This window comes from Mus musculus, chromosome 4 (assembly GCF_000001635.26).
Source record: "Mus musculus strain C57BL/6J chromosome 4, GRCm38.p6 C57BL/6J".
NCBI classification, from domain to species: domain Eukaryota; kingdom Metazoa; phylum Chordata; class Mammalia; order Rodentia; family Muridae; genus Mus; species Mus musculus.
The window spans coordinates 9,110,062-9,120,889 of record NC_000070.6 but is presented as its reverse complement, the minus strand read 5'-3'; positions in this window follow the sequence as shown (position 1 = coordinate 9,120,889).

Sequence of the window (10,828 nt, the reverse complement as noted above, 5' to 3'; positions counted from 1 at the left end):
CCTGAGTGAGGTAACCCAGTCACAAAAGAACAGACTTGGTATGCCCAGAAGCCTGAAATACCCAAGATACAATTCACAGACCACAAGAAGCTCAAGAAGAAGGAAGACCAAAGTGTGGATATGTTGGTCCTTCTTAGAAGGGGGAACAAAATACCCATGGGAAGAGATACAAAGATAAAGTGTGGAGCAGAGACTAAAGGAAAGGCCATCCAGAAACTGCCCCACCTGGGGATCCAACCCATATACAGTCACCAAATCCAGGCACTGTTGTGGATGCCAACAAGTGCTTGCTGATAGGAGCCTGATATAGCTCTCTCCTGAGAAGCTCTGCCAGTGCCTGACAAATATAGAGGTGGATGCTCTCAGCCAACCATTGGACTGAGCACAAGGTCTCCAATGGAGGTAGTAGAGAAAGGACCAAAGGAGCTGAAGGAGGTTGCAGCCCCATAGGAGGAACAACAATATGAACCAACCAGTACCTCCATAGCTCCCAGGGACTAAACCACCAACCAAAGAGTATACATAAAGGGACCCATGGCTCCAGCCCCATATGTAGCAGATGATGGCCTTGTTGGTCATCATTTGGAGGAGAGGTCTTTGGTCCTATGAAGGCTCAATGGCCCAGTGTTTGGAAATGCCAGGACAGGAAAGTGGGAGTGGGTAGGTTGGTGAGCAGGGAGAGGGAGGTTGGGATGGGGGGGGGGGGGTTCAGAGGAGAAACCAGGAAAGGGGATAACATTGAAATGTAAATAAAGAAAATATCTAATAAACAATGGGAAAAATCTGGCTGCAGGTAAGATTGTAGGGCTTTTTTTTTTTTTTTTTTTTTTTTTTTTTTTTTTTTTTTGGTTTTTTGAGACAGGGTTTCTCTGTATAGCCCAGGCTGGCCTCGAACTCAGAAATCCACCTGCCTCTGCCTCCTGAGTGCTGGGATTAAAGGCTTGCGCCACCACGCCCGGCTGTAGGGCATTTTCTTAATTGGTTAGTGGCATGGGAGGGCCTGTGGTTGGGGCCACCCCGGGATGTAGTCCTAGGTTCCATAAGAAAGCAGGCTAAGGAAACCAAGAAGACCAAGTCAGTAAGCAGCATAGGCCGTACCCCTCCACTGCCTCCACATTTCTTCCCTGTGTGAGTTCCTGTCCTGACTTCCTTCAGTGATAAAAAACGATGTGGAAGTGCATGACAAACTCTGTTCTTTCAAAAAAAAAAGTTATGTTTCTGGCTATTATAATACAAAAATCAATACAGTTTCTATGATTGTTCTACTTCACTGCTTTTAAGAACTAACAATTTCACTGGACACAAAACTAGTTATCATCTATGGCCTCAATATTGGAAAAAAATGCTGCTGCACATAACAGTTTGGACAATGTTGATAATTCATTGACTATTTCCTATGTTCTGATGGTATGTACTCTCATAAGAGAGAGGGATAAAGAAAAGGAGAAAGGAGATGGAAATGTAGGATAGTCTCTGTCAGTATGGGAGGGCAAACCTCCACAGGATTCAGGAAAGTATCAGAGCAGGTAATCTCTAACTCCTTGTATACTGACTGAAAGCCATGGCTGAATCTTAATCTGTATTACATTTGGAATTAGAGAGGGGAGGAAAAAAACAAAAAAAACTAATGCCCTTGAAAGACATACTGCTTCATTTATCATTAATTGTTGTTTTAATATTAATTAAGAACATTTATATAATGTTGAAAATTCAAACTGAAATATATTATCTGTCACTATAGTTCATCCTGTGTGGCTCAGCGCTGGGTCTCACTATTAATCTCTGCCCCGTATTTGCATATCCCCTGTTAAGATTCCCTCCTAGCAAGCCTTGTGGGTACTAAGTAGGATCTTGTTCTGACCCTGAAATAAAACAGTAAGCCAATGAAGTCTTTATCATTAGAAAAAAATCCCTCTGGACTAAGTTAAACAAGTGTTAGAAAATTGCTGACTGTTTATTTCAGACGTCCTAACAAGGAGAGGGTTTTGCCTCTGTTTTGAGAGCCGTATTTTGAGGCAACATGGGATGTTGGACTTTAAAGGGGTTTTCGAGGAAATCTCAGTGATGTCTCTTTCCACTAGAACTTCATGAGGAAAGTAGCATAACTGAAACAAACAAGCCAAAATGTGGGGCTACCCAGCTATTGCCTTTCTCCCTGTCATTTTGAGGAACCCTTTCTGCATAAGTCTTGTGTGTGACTCTCTGAATCTAGCTGCCATATCCTGCTCCCATTTTGTCCCCAGCACCCCTGACAGCCACAAGGGTCACTTTGATACTAAACTGAGTGCTTTGTATAGGGCTCAGGAAGGAGAAGGCAGCAGAGGGAACTGGCTGCAGAAGAGAGCCCTGGCTTTCTATTAGCCCAGGTTGTCCTTTGACCCTATGACCCTGTGACGTTTGCTTCGTCTCTGTATACGTCCTCATCCACGTTGCCATCAGTTTGGAGAAGTAGCCTTAGCTGCCGAGAGGCATGCTGGAGAGCTATGATGAAGTATCCCTGAAGTGTTCGGCACCCTGCTTCTGTCCCAGTGAGCCAGCATTCCACCGGACATCTGCCACTGTTTGCTGTCAGCACTTTCAGGAGCTCCCCTTTCCCCTTGTCCCTTGTCCCTCTCGTTCAGGTCCTGCTTACTTGCGAGTGGGGCATTTTATGTGCCAGAGCCTGAGTGTTCACAGAAGGATCTCCACGAACAAAATTAACTCACGGTAGTCTAGAATCCTAGAGAAAATGGACAAATTTAAGAGGAAAAAAAGATCAATGGCTAAAACCAATGATTTTTAACAAATAAAGACAATTATAAGTTCCTCATCTTTAAGACAATGAGCAGCAGTCATGGCCAGTCAGACGAGGACTACACACAGACAGCACACCCTGTTGCTTGCAGCATCAGCATCAAGTCCTGGAATCTATGAGCTGCTCTGAATGTGAGTGTTGTCTCCTGTGTTAGTTAGAAACACTGTTTTAAAACTTAGTCAGTGACCAAAGACTTTTCCAGTGCTGTTCTTTAATAAGATTTAAGTGTGAAAAAGTAGCCTCAGGGGGAAAGCCATCCTGCTAGCTACTTGCCCTGGAGGTATTTTACTGGCTTTGTGTTTTTTAATGACTGCCTTGTATCCATTTCTTTTAAGATTAAGTAACATTTTCACTGCAGGTAAGTCTTTTTGTCTCTGCTTTTGTTGTATCAGAACAAGATGGTTTAAAAAAAAAACAAATCCATCTCTGAGAATCAAACCAAAGTCCATTCTTTCTTCTTATTATGTTTGGAGTGAAGAAAAAAAAAAAAAAAAGACACCATTGCCCCCCATCCCCCACACCCAACCCCAACCCCCACAACCACCCTCCTCCTCCCCCACATCCACCCGCCCTGCTCCAACTTGCTTTTTGTCTGGTGTGGTCATGGGGCCACTCCAGCACAGGGGCAAAGCTCTAGTGTAAACATGGATCAAAAGGCTAGAATCCCAGGCTGGCCAAAATACAGCTGTGGTTGCTGCCTTGCACTGGACTGTTCTCTGTAGGGCTTAATCCCTGGGCATTATTAGATCCAGAGGACCAGAAAGTCTGCTGTGAGCTTATGCCTCTTAGAAATGGCACGGACGCTTCATAATGATACCTCAACAATATGGCTATAAAGTAAATATCAATAGACCCAGTAAGTGGAAGGGGGAAATCTGTGTCTCACCTCCTAAACAAAGAACTCCAGGCAACTCATGACTGTGGAGAGATGGAAAATTAGCCTCTGGCCAGATCAGCTCCCTAATGGGCTGTCCAATACAAAGTGAGTCTGTCATGAAAACATATACATCCAAGCCATGGATTTAGCAGGATATATTTATATATTAATGCATATATATGTAACAATAATAATCATGAAGAGGCCATCAATGTGAGAGGAAGTGGGAGGGGATGGGCGGGATTGAATGGAAGACAGGGATACAGTGAAGTAATGTAATTATATTCAAATTAATTTTTTTAATAAAAATGAAACAATAAAAGCCATAATACTCTACAAAGGAATGATAAAATCACCCTGACAGATACTTTGCCAATTTAGGAGTGTAAAAAGATTCTTGTTAAACTAATAATAAGAGACTATTTCCAGTAATTTCAAAACCATAGAAATTCTTTTTTAAAAAACCTAAAATGTAGGGCTGGAGAGACGGCTCAGCAGCTAAGACTACTCTACCAGAGGTCTTGAGTTCAATTCCCAGCAACCACATGGTGGCTTACAACCATCTGTAATGGAATCTGATGTCCCTTTCTAGTGTGTCTGAAAACAGCTGCAGTGTACTCATATACATTAAATAAATAAATAAATAAATAAATAAATAAATAAATAAATCTTTTTTAAAAATTAAAATTTTTTTTTGAAATATTGTTCATTAGAAATGAGAGGTTGAGGAATAATTTAAAGCATCACTATTCATATTTTTTTAGTTTGCCGTAATTAAAAATGTATTTGTTGCAATTTTCTGGTCTTAAAACGTCAATGACTTTTGTTCTGTATCAGGAACAAGAGATTTAAGGAAGTTACAAAATCACTGGTGGAATTAACATTTTCTTTTTCTAGACAAAAAGGTCTGAATTATAAACTTTTTAAAGCATCACGTATCTCTCTGGTTTTTACTAATTTGTAAAAAGCAGACACACTCATAAAACTAGAAGAAACCACAAACGTTAATAGGGAAGACAGTAACGTTTTGGTGCTTCGAACTGTCAGAGTCTTTTTCAGAAAGGGCAACAGATGTGGGGGAGGGGCTGTGGCTTCTCTCAAGAGCCTTCCCTTGATGACTAACACCATCTAATCACGTTCTTTCTGAACTGCCCCTTCCTCTGGTGGGAAAGCCTTATCATGTTCACCGCCTTCTGAGAAGTCATAAGATCAAGCTCTCACGTAGCCTTTCATTTCCTGGTTTGCTGTTCTTTGTTCCTCTTCCCACCCCCCTGTCCCACCCCCACCCGCACCTAAGGTGTCTTTCTGCAGCTCAGGCTGGCCTCAAACTTGCCACAGCCCTCAAGAATCAGACTTCTTACGGTTGGATTTGCAGGTGTGAGTCGGGTCAATAGTTTTTAACTCGCAAGAAATCATAAGTAGGATTCAGGATACAAGGGAGCCGAATGATGAATTTGGAAAGCTGGCCCCTAAGCTGCAGGAAAAAATCAGGCAAGTTCTACTCCCAGCCTGAGCACCTTGAAATAATCTGGTTTTACCACAACTCTGAGGGCCATGAGTACAGGTCTTACTCCCCTGCCGTACCTGTGGCTATGAGTACTTTGTAGATGAGGCCATCATGATGTGCGGCATGTGAGTGGTTTTGAGTGACAGGAACTTATGACAGAGTCCCTGTATTCTTTCCCACAGTCTTTCTGCCTTCCTCTGATCCGTCCTTAGGAGGACACATAGATTAAGAGGACAAACTCAAATTATCTCCCTTTACCTGGGTCATCTCTGAAACTTGATTCAGTCCTACTAGAGCTAGATACTATCAGATGCTGGAACCTGGAAAGGGTCACTGGAGCCTGTCCCTCAGCCGGTGGCACTACTGGAAGGTGGTAGAACTTGTAAGAGTGGAGCTGTGGACCTCTGCTCACTGGGGATTCGAGCCCCTTTCCCTCTCTTGTTGGTCTCTCAGCCATGAGAGGACCCACCTGTGCTTCTGCATATTGGGAAGTCAGGGACTCCAAAGGAGACCAAATGCCAAATGGCCCTAAACTGAAACCTCCAAGCCTGGAATTCAAAATGAGCCTTCCCCTCTATAAGCTCTCTCAAGTGGAAAGGTGACTACCACGCCACTATGACTGGCTTTGCTCTCTTCTGAGGTTTTAGCATTTAACCCAGAGGAGACCTGCGCCAAAGGTTAAGTGCTCACTCCCCATGGGCACGGCAGCATCTTAGTTCCAATTCCTTACCGTTCACTGTATCAGCTATTCCTATTGCTGCTGCATTCCCATGTCTCCATGTCCCCAGCCTTCTTCCAGGAGGCAACTTTTCCAATCTAAGTACACTCCATATATTTGTGTGCTTTTATTTCACTATAAAGCTCAAGAAGTTCCATGCTACGCTACCTTAAACAACATAAGCACAGAATATACTTCCTGCTGTATCGATGTACGTGAGCGGATGGGTACGGTGTCTGCTGTGATCCGATGCCTCTGCACGCAGTTTGCTTTGACATGACAGCAAACATGCTTTGAATGCTCCCGTCCTTCTTTGATCTCACAGGCCACAGTGCCTGCTCATTCGGACTCTGACTCCTCCATGGACGCCAGGAAGCCTTTGTGAGAGCTTTATTTCCCAGACTGGTTGCATATATGTTTAAGTGTCACAAGTTTCGATGATTTTTATGAGACATAGTCCAACACATGCATGAATGTACACATACACAGAGGCACACATACCTGTACACACAAGCATGGATGCACATAGTAAGTCCAACTGTCAAGATGATAAGAACTATCATTTTTGTCCTTACCAGGTACCAGACATTGTACTAATTATTTTCCATAGGACATCTCATTTTGCTTAGCCATGTTGGAAAGAGACACCTAGCAGCCTGTCAGCTTCATTTCGCTCATGAGAACACCAGAACACCGTGGTTCAACTAGTCCTAATGCCTAAGAACTGAATTCCTAGGCAAAGGCTCTGTCCTGCCAGCTCCTGTGTCCTTATGCCTTAATGCGCTTCCTACCAAGGGCTGGGGTGTTTCCAAAATTGTCTACTGGGGAAATGATGCAGCTTTTTCAGAAGGTTAAAAGAGTCCAGGTTCTCCTGTGCCATCGATGATAAAAAATGACAATCCAGAAGACTGCGTAATGCTTTCTTGGCACTCAAAAAGCACCTTCTGGCTTCCCCACCACAGACACTCATGGAAACTCACCAGGACTTCTGTTCTTTTGCTTTTTTTTTTTTTTTTAATGTAGAATGACTTAAATGGATAATTAACTCTCAAAGCGCAGAGACAAGAAATAATTCTTCACTTGAGAGCACTACAAGGTCGCCTGCTTTCTCTAAATATTTCTAGGATGCTTTGAACATCAGGGACTCTTTTGACAATTCCTAGACCTCTTGGTAGACATGTTTCATTTACAACTATTCCCTAAGACCTCAGAATGATGCATGAGGCGGTCACCATCTTTCTCAAAGGGAAAGAAGCGTCGTTTAGCAAGTAGCTTGCTAGTGTGCGGCTTCATCAGTACCCAAAGCAACTGAGGGACGTTGTGGTTCACTGGTAGCTGCACAGGGCTCAGGATTTGATCCACAACACCACAAAAGCAAACCAAAATCTGACTGGTGGTTTTTTTGTTTTTTCTTTTGATCCCTTCTCTGACTGCAAAGTGGCTTGGGCATTCTTCATTTCTGATGAAGTCGTTCCTTACCGTGGAGAGGGTTCAGTTGGTTCAGAGCGTGGGAGATTTCCAGGCAAGTTGCTTGCTTCAGTGGTGCTTTGCTGAATTTGCATCAGGCTCTTCTGCCATTCAGTCTAACATCTGTGAGTGCAGATGATTCTACCAAAGAGTTGTGTAGTGGCTGGCAGAGCGGGGAGCAGCAAGAGAGCGTTCCAACATCTACTGCTGCATGGCCTACAAGCTACTATAGGGGGCTTTTGACCCCTATATAATGATTGAAGGAGACAAGTATAATTTCATGACATGTGAAAATGACCCACACTGCAGTATCCAGAAAGTTTTCTTGGAACTGAGCCACCGTCATTCATTTCTGTGTAGTGTGTGGTGACTTCTGCAGCCTGAGACAGAGGTGACTATCTCCCAAAGGCCACAAAACCAAATACATTTACTACCTAGCCCTTTTCACAGAGAGGTGGTGACACCTGGTGCAAATCACACACATACACACACACACACACACACACACACACACACACACACTGTGCCTTAGGATACTTTGACCAAGGGCTAAGATGATTCAAGATTTTCTGCAATGCTGTGTGTGTGTGTGTGTGTGTGTGTGTGTGTGTGTGTGTGTGTGAGTGTGTGTGTGTGTGTACATACACAGTTATATAAATACCTCTTTCATAATCTTAGGCCTTTAGTTTTTCGTGCTTGAGAATCTTTAAGGATGTATTTGTTATTTCATATGTATGTGTTGTGTGCTTGGGTGTATATATGTGCTCCACATGTGTGCAGGGGTCTGGCTATAGGGGCCAGAAGGGGGCACAATTTCTTCTAGAACTGAAGTTATAAGCAACTGTGAGCCACTCGATATGGCATGTCCACTTCAAAAACAGCAAGTGTTCTTAACCACTGAGCCATCATAGTTTGCACTTTGCCATAGCTTGCCTTTTTCTACAGCTAAGTGGCTAAAATTTTAGGATACACACTGTTACACAAGTTACAGAGGAATAAACTCGGAGATTGGGAAAGACTATAAAAATCATCTGTTGTCACACAAGTACATGGTGTGCTTTCTTGTCTTCTGTCTTAGTTTGCTGCGGCACCTCATTCCCCCAAGACCACAGGTTTCCTCTGTAAGGTAGTGTTTGTGGGACGCTCCCGTGGCCCAGAGCTGCAAGCAAAGTGTCAGCTGCTCTGAATGTCATTATAGTCAGTGCAGAAGGATACGGGGATGGCTATCTTCCCAAACTGATGTCCCATGTACCAGATGCCCCAAATTACTGATGATAGTGTCGGGAGCCTTCCAGAGACTGACAAACAGATTGTGCAAATAAAACTGGGTACATTTTGTTGAAGGCTATGGCTCCTGGCAGGTCTCACGTGTTCTAGGGGATGGTCACACACTCAGGAGTGCATAGTCAGCACTGATTATACTGCATGAATAAAAAATAAACAAATAAAAGGAGAGGAATGAGGGTATGGAGTTGGGTAACTATAGAATGATGGGTGGACCTGGGAGAAGATGAGGGAAGGAATAGAAGTGGTGGTCAAAATATAATGTATGAAACTTGCCAAGAATTAACAAAACTGTTTTTTAGACCAGCCTGCTTGGCTATTGCTTATTTGTGTGGGCTACCCCCATTTCTCGCGCTGTGTCTCAGTGCTGGGCCTGGTGCCTGTATTTGCTAGATGAATGCTACTCACTGACAGCACCTCCAACCCTGCCGTGTGTGACAGTTCCGTGGTTATCCCCACTTTACAGAGGTGAGCCAAGTCATCTGGCAACAGCAGACTCCAAACCTGCTCCAGCACCCACCGGGCTTGCCGCCTCAACAGTCTTGGATGTTTGTCTACCTTTCAATAATACGAGAAGCTGATCTGTGCCCTGAGTCTTTTAAAAAGTGAGGCAGCCAGGTTGTTGATTCTAACTTACAGCCTGTATGTGTTGTACTAGCTACAGGACTTCACTTGGCTAAGAATTTCAAGCCTTTAAAGAAAATGTAGTCTGATAGCTCTGTCTACTTGAATTACTCCAAAGCTTTCAAAATGATAGAAATGTTCATTACTGTGCAACCAACATAGCAAACTCTAATAAACTATCTTACAAATACCAAGAGAGAAAACGATAGTCCGACTCTTACCTGCAACCGAAAAGAATTGCACACAGTGTTAGCAAACTTAATAGTGAAATGTAGCAAATTTACTAAAGAATGTAGCAATGAATCTAATACAGCAAGTTCATGGTTTTGTCTGAAAACGTCCTTATGATTAGAGCAGAAATTCACTAGTATGTGTTTGGAAACAGTGTTTGAAACTGCAAGGGTGAGTGTATGTCAGAGGGGGTGACTTTTAATAGCAGTAGTCATCTTGTAGTGGCAATAGGATTGTACAATATCATTTTCTTTTTCCTGTTCCTTAAAAAAAAAACAGCAATTTGAAATATAATGAGAAGATTTCAATCATAAAAGGCAGGCAAGAGAGAAGCAGGCATCTGGTGCACTCCTATCCCACCCGGCATAGGAGAGTCAGAGGTAGGAAGGTTAAGAGTTCAAGACCAACCTCAGCTCCATGGGGAGTTTGAAACTGATGAATCTGCATGAGATCCCTACCTCAGAAGAAAAAGAGCAAAGAATACTGGTCTAGCAAGTGTTACAGCCTAGATGTAGCCCCAGCATGGTGGAGAAGAAAGAGCAATCAAAAACACAAAACGCCTAGGTGGTACTCAATAAGAAATCTGCAGGGTTGACCTTAAGGGACTCCTGTGGTAACTTATAGCAAAATTCATTACCAAGTCTCTTTTAAAGTCTATAAATTTAATGTAACTTCAATCAAAATTCCATATAAATATTTTAATAGCTGTAATATCTTATGGTTGTACTTATGCAAGGCACTTAGAGTCGCCAAGTTCCTAAAGATGCAAAGCGTTTAGGACGGTTGCCAGCCCATGGGGGAGGCAGGAAATAGAGAGGCTTGCCTAATGTGTCCAGAGAAGCAGTTTTGCAAGATAAAAACCGTCTAGACGCTGGTTGCACAACACCGTCAATACACATAACACAACTGAACTTTACACTTAAGAAGTGGTTAACAAGGGAAATTTTAAGCTGTGTTGTTTTAACTTTTGTAAATTAAAAAATTATAATGCCATCGGAGGTTTTTAAACCTTAGAAAATTTTAATCCAAGAAAGGGGGATTCTACCTCCATTGATGGTTATATTTAGTTGGCTTTCCTGGGGATTCTATGAGCAGGAGAATTGGGAGGAGGCCATCTTAGTGGAGTGTGTGGGCAGCCTGGGCCGAAGGGCAGCTCACCAACTGTGCCCACATTGGTTTCTCCTGGATGAATTGTGTCTCCTGGCTGTCAGGACCACTGCCTGCCCCATTGGTAATGTAATGATGGGAGGCAGGATTAACTCCACAAGTGCATTATTTCCCCTTTCTTGGAGGCCTAAAGAGAAAAGAGCAACTGGGGATTACCAG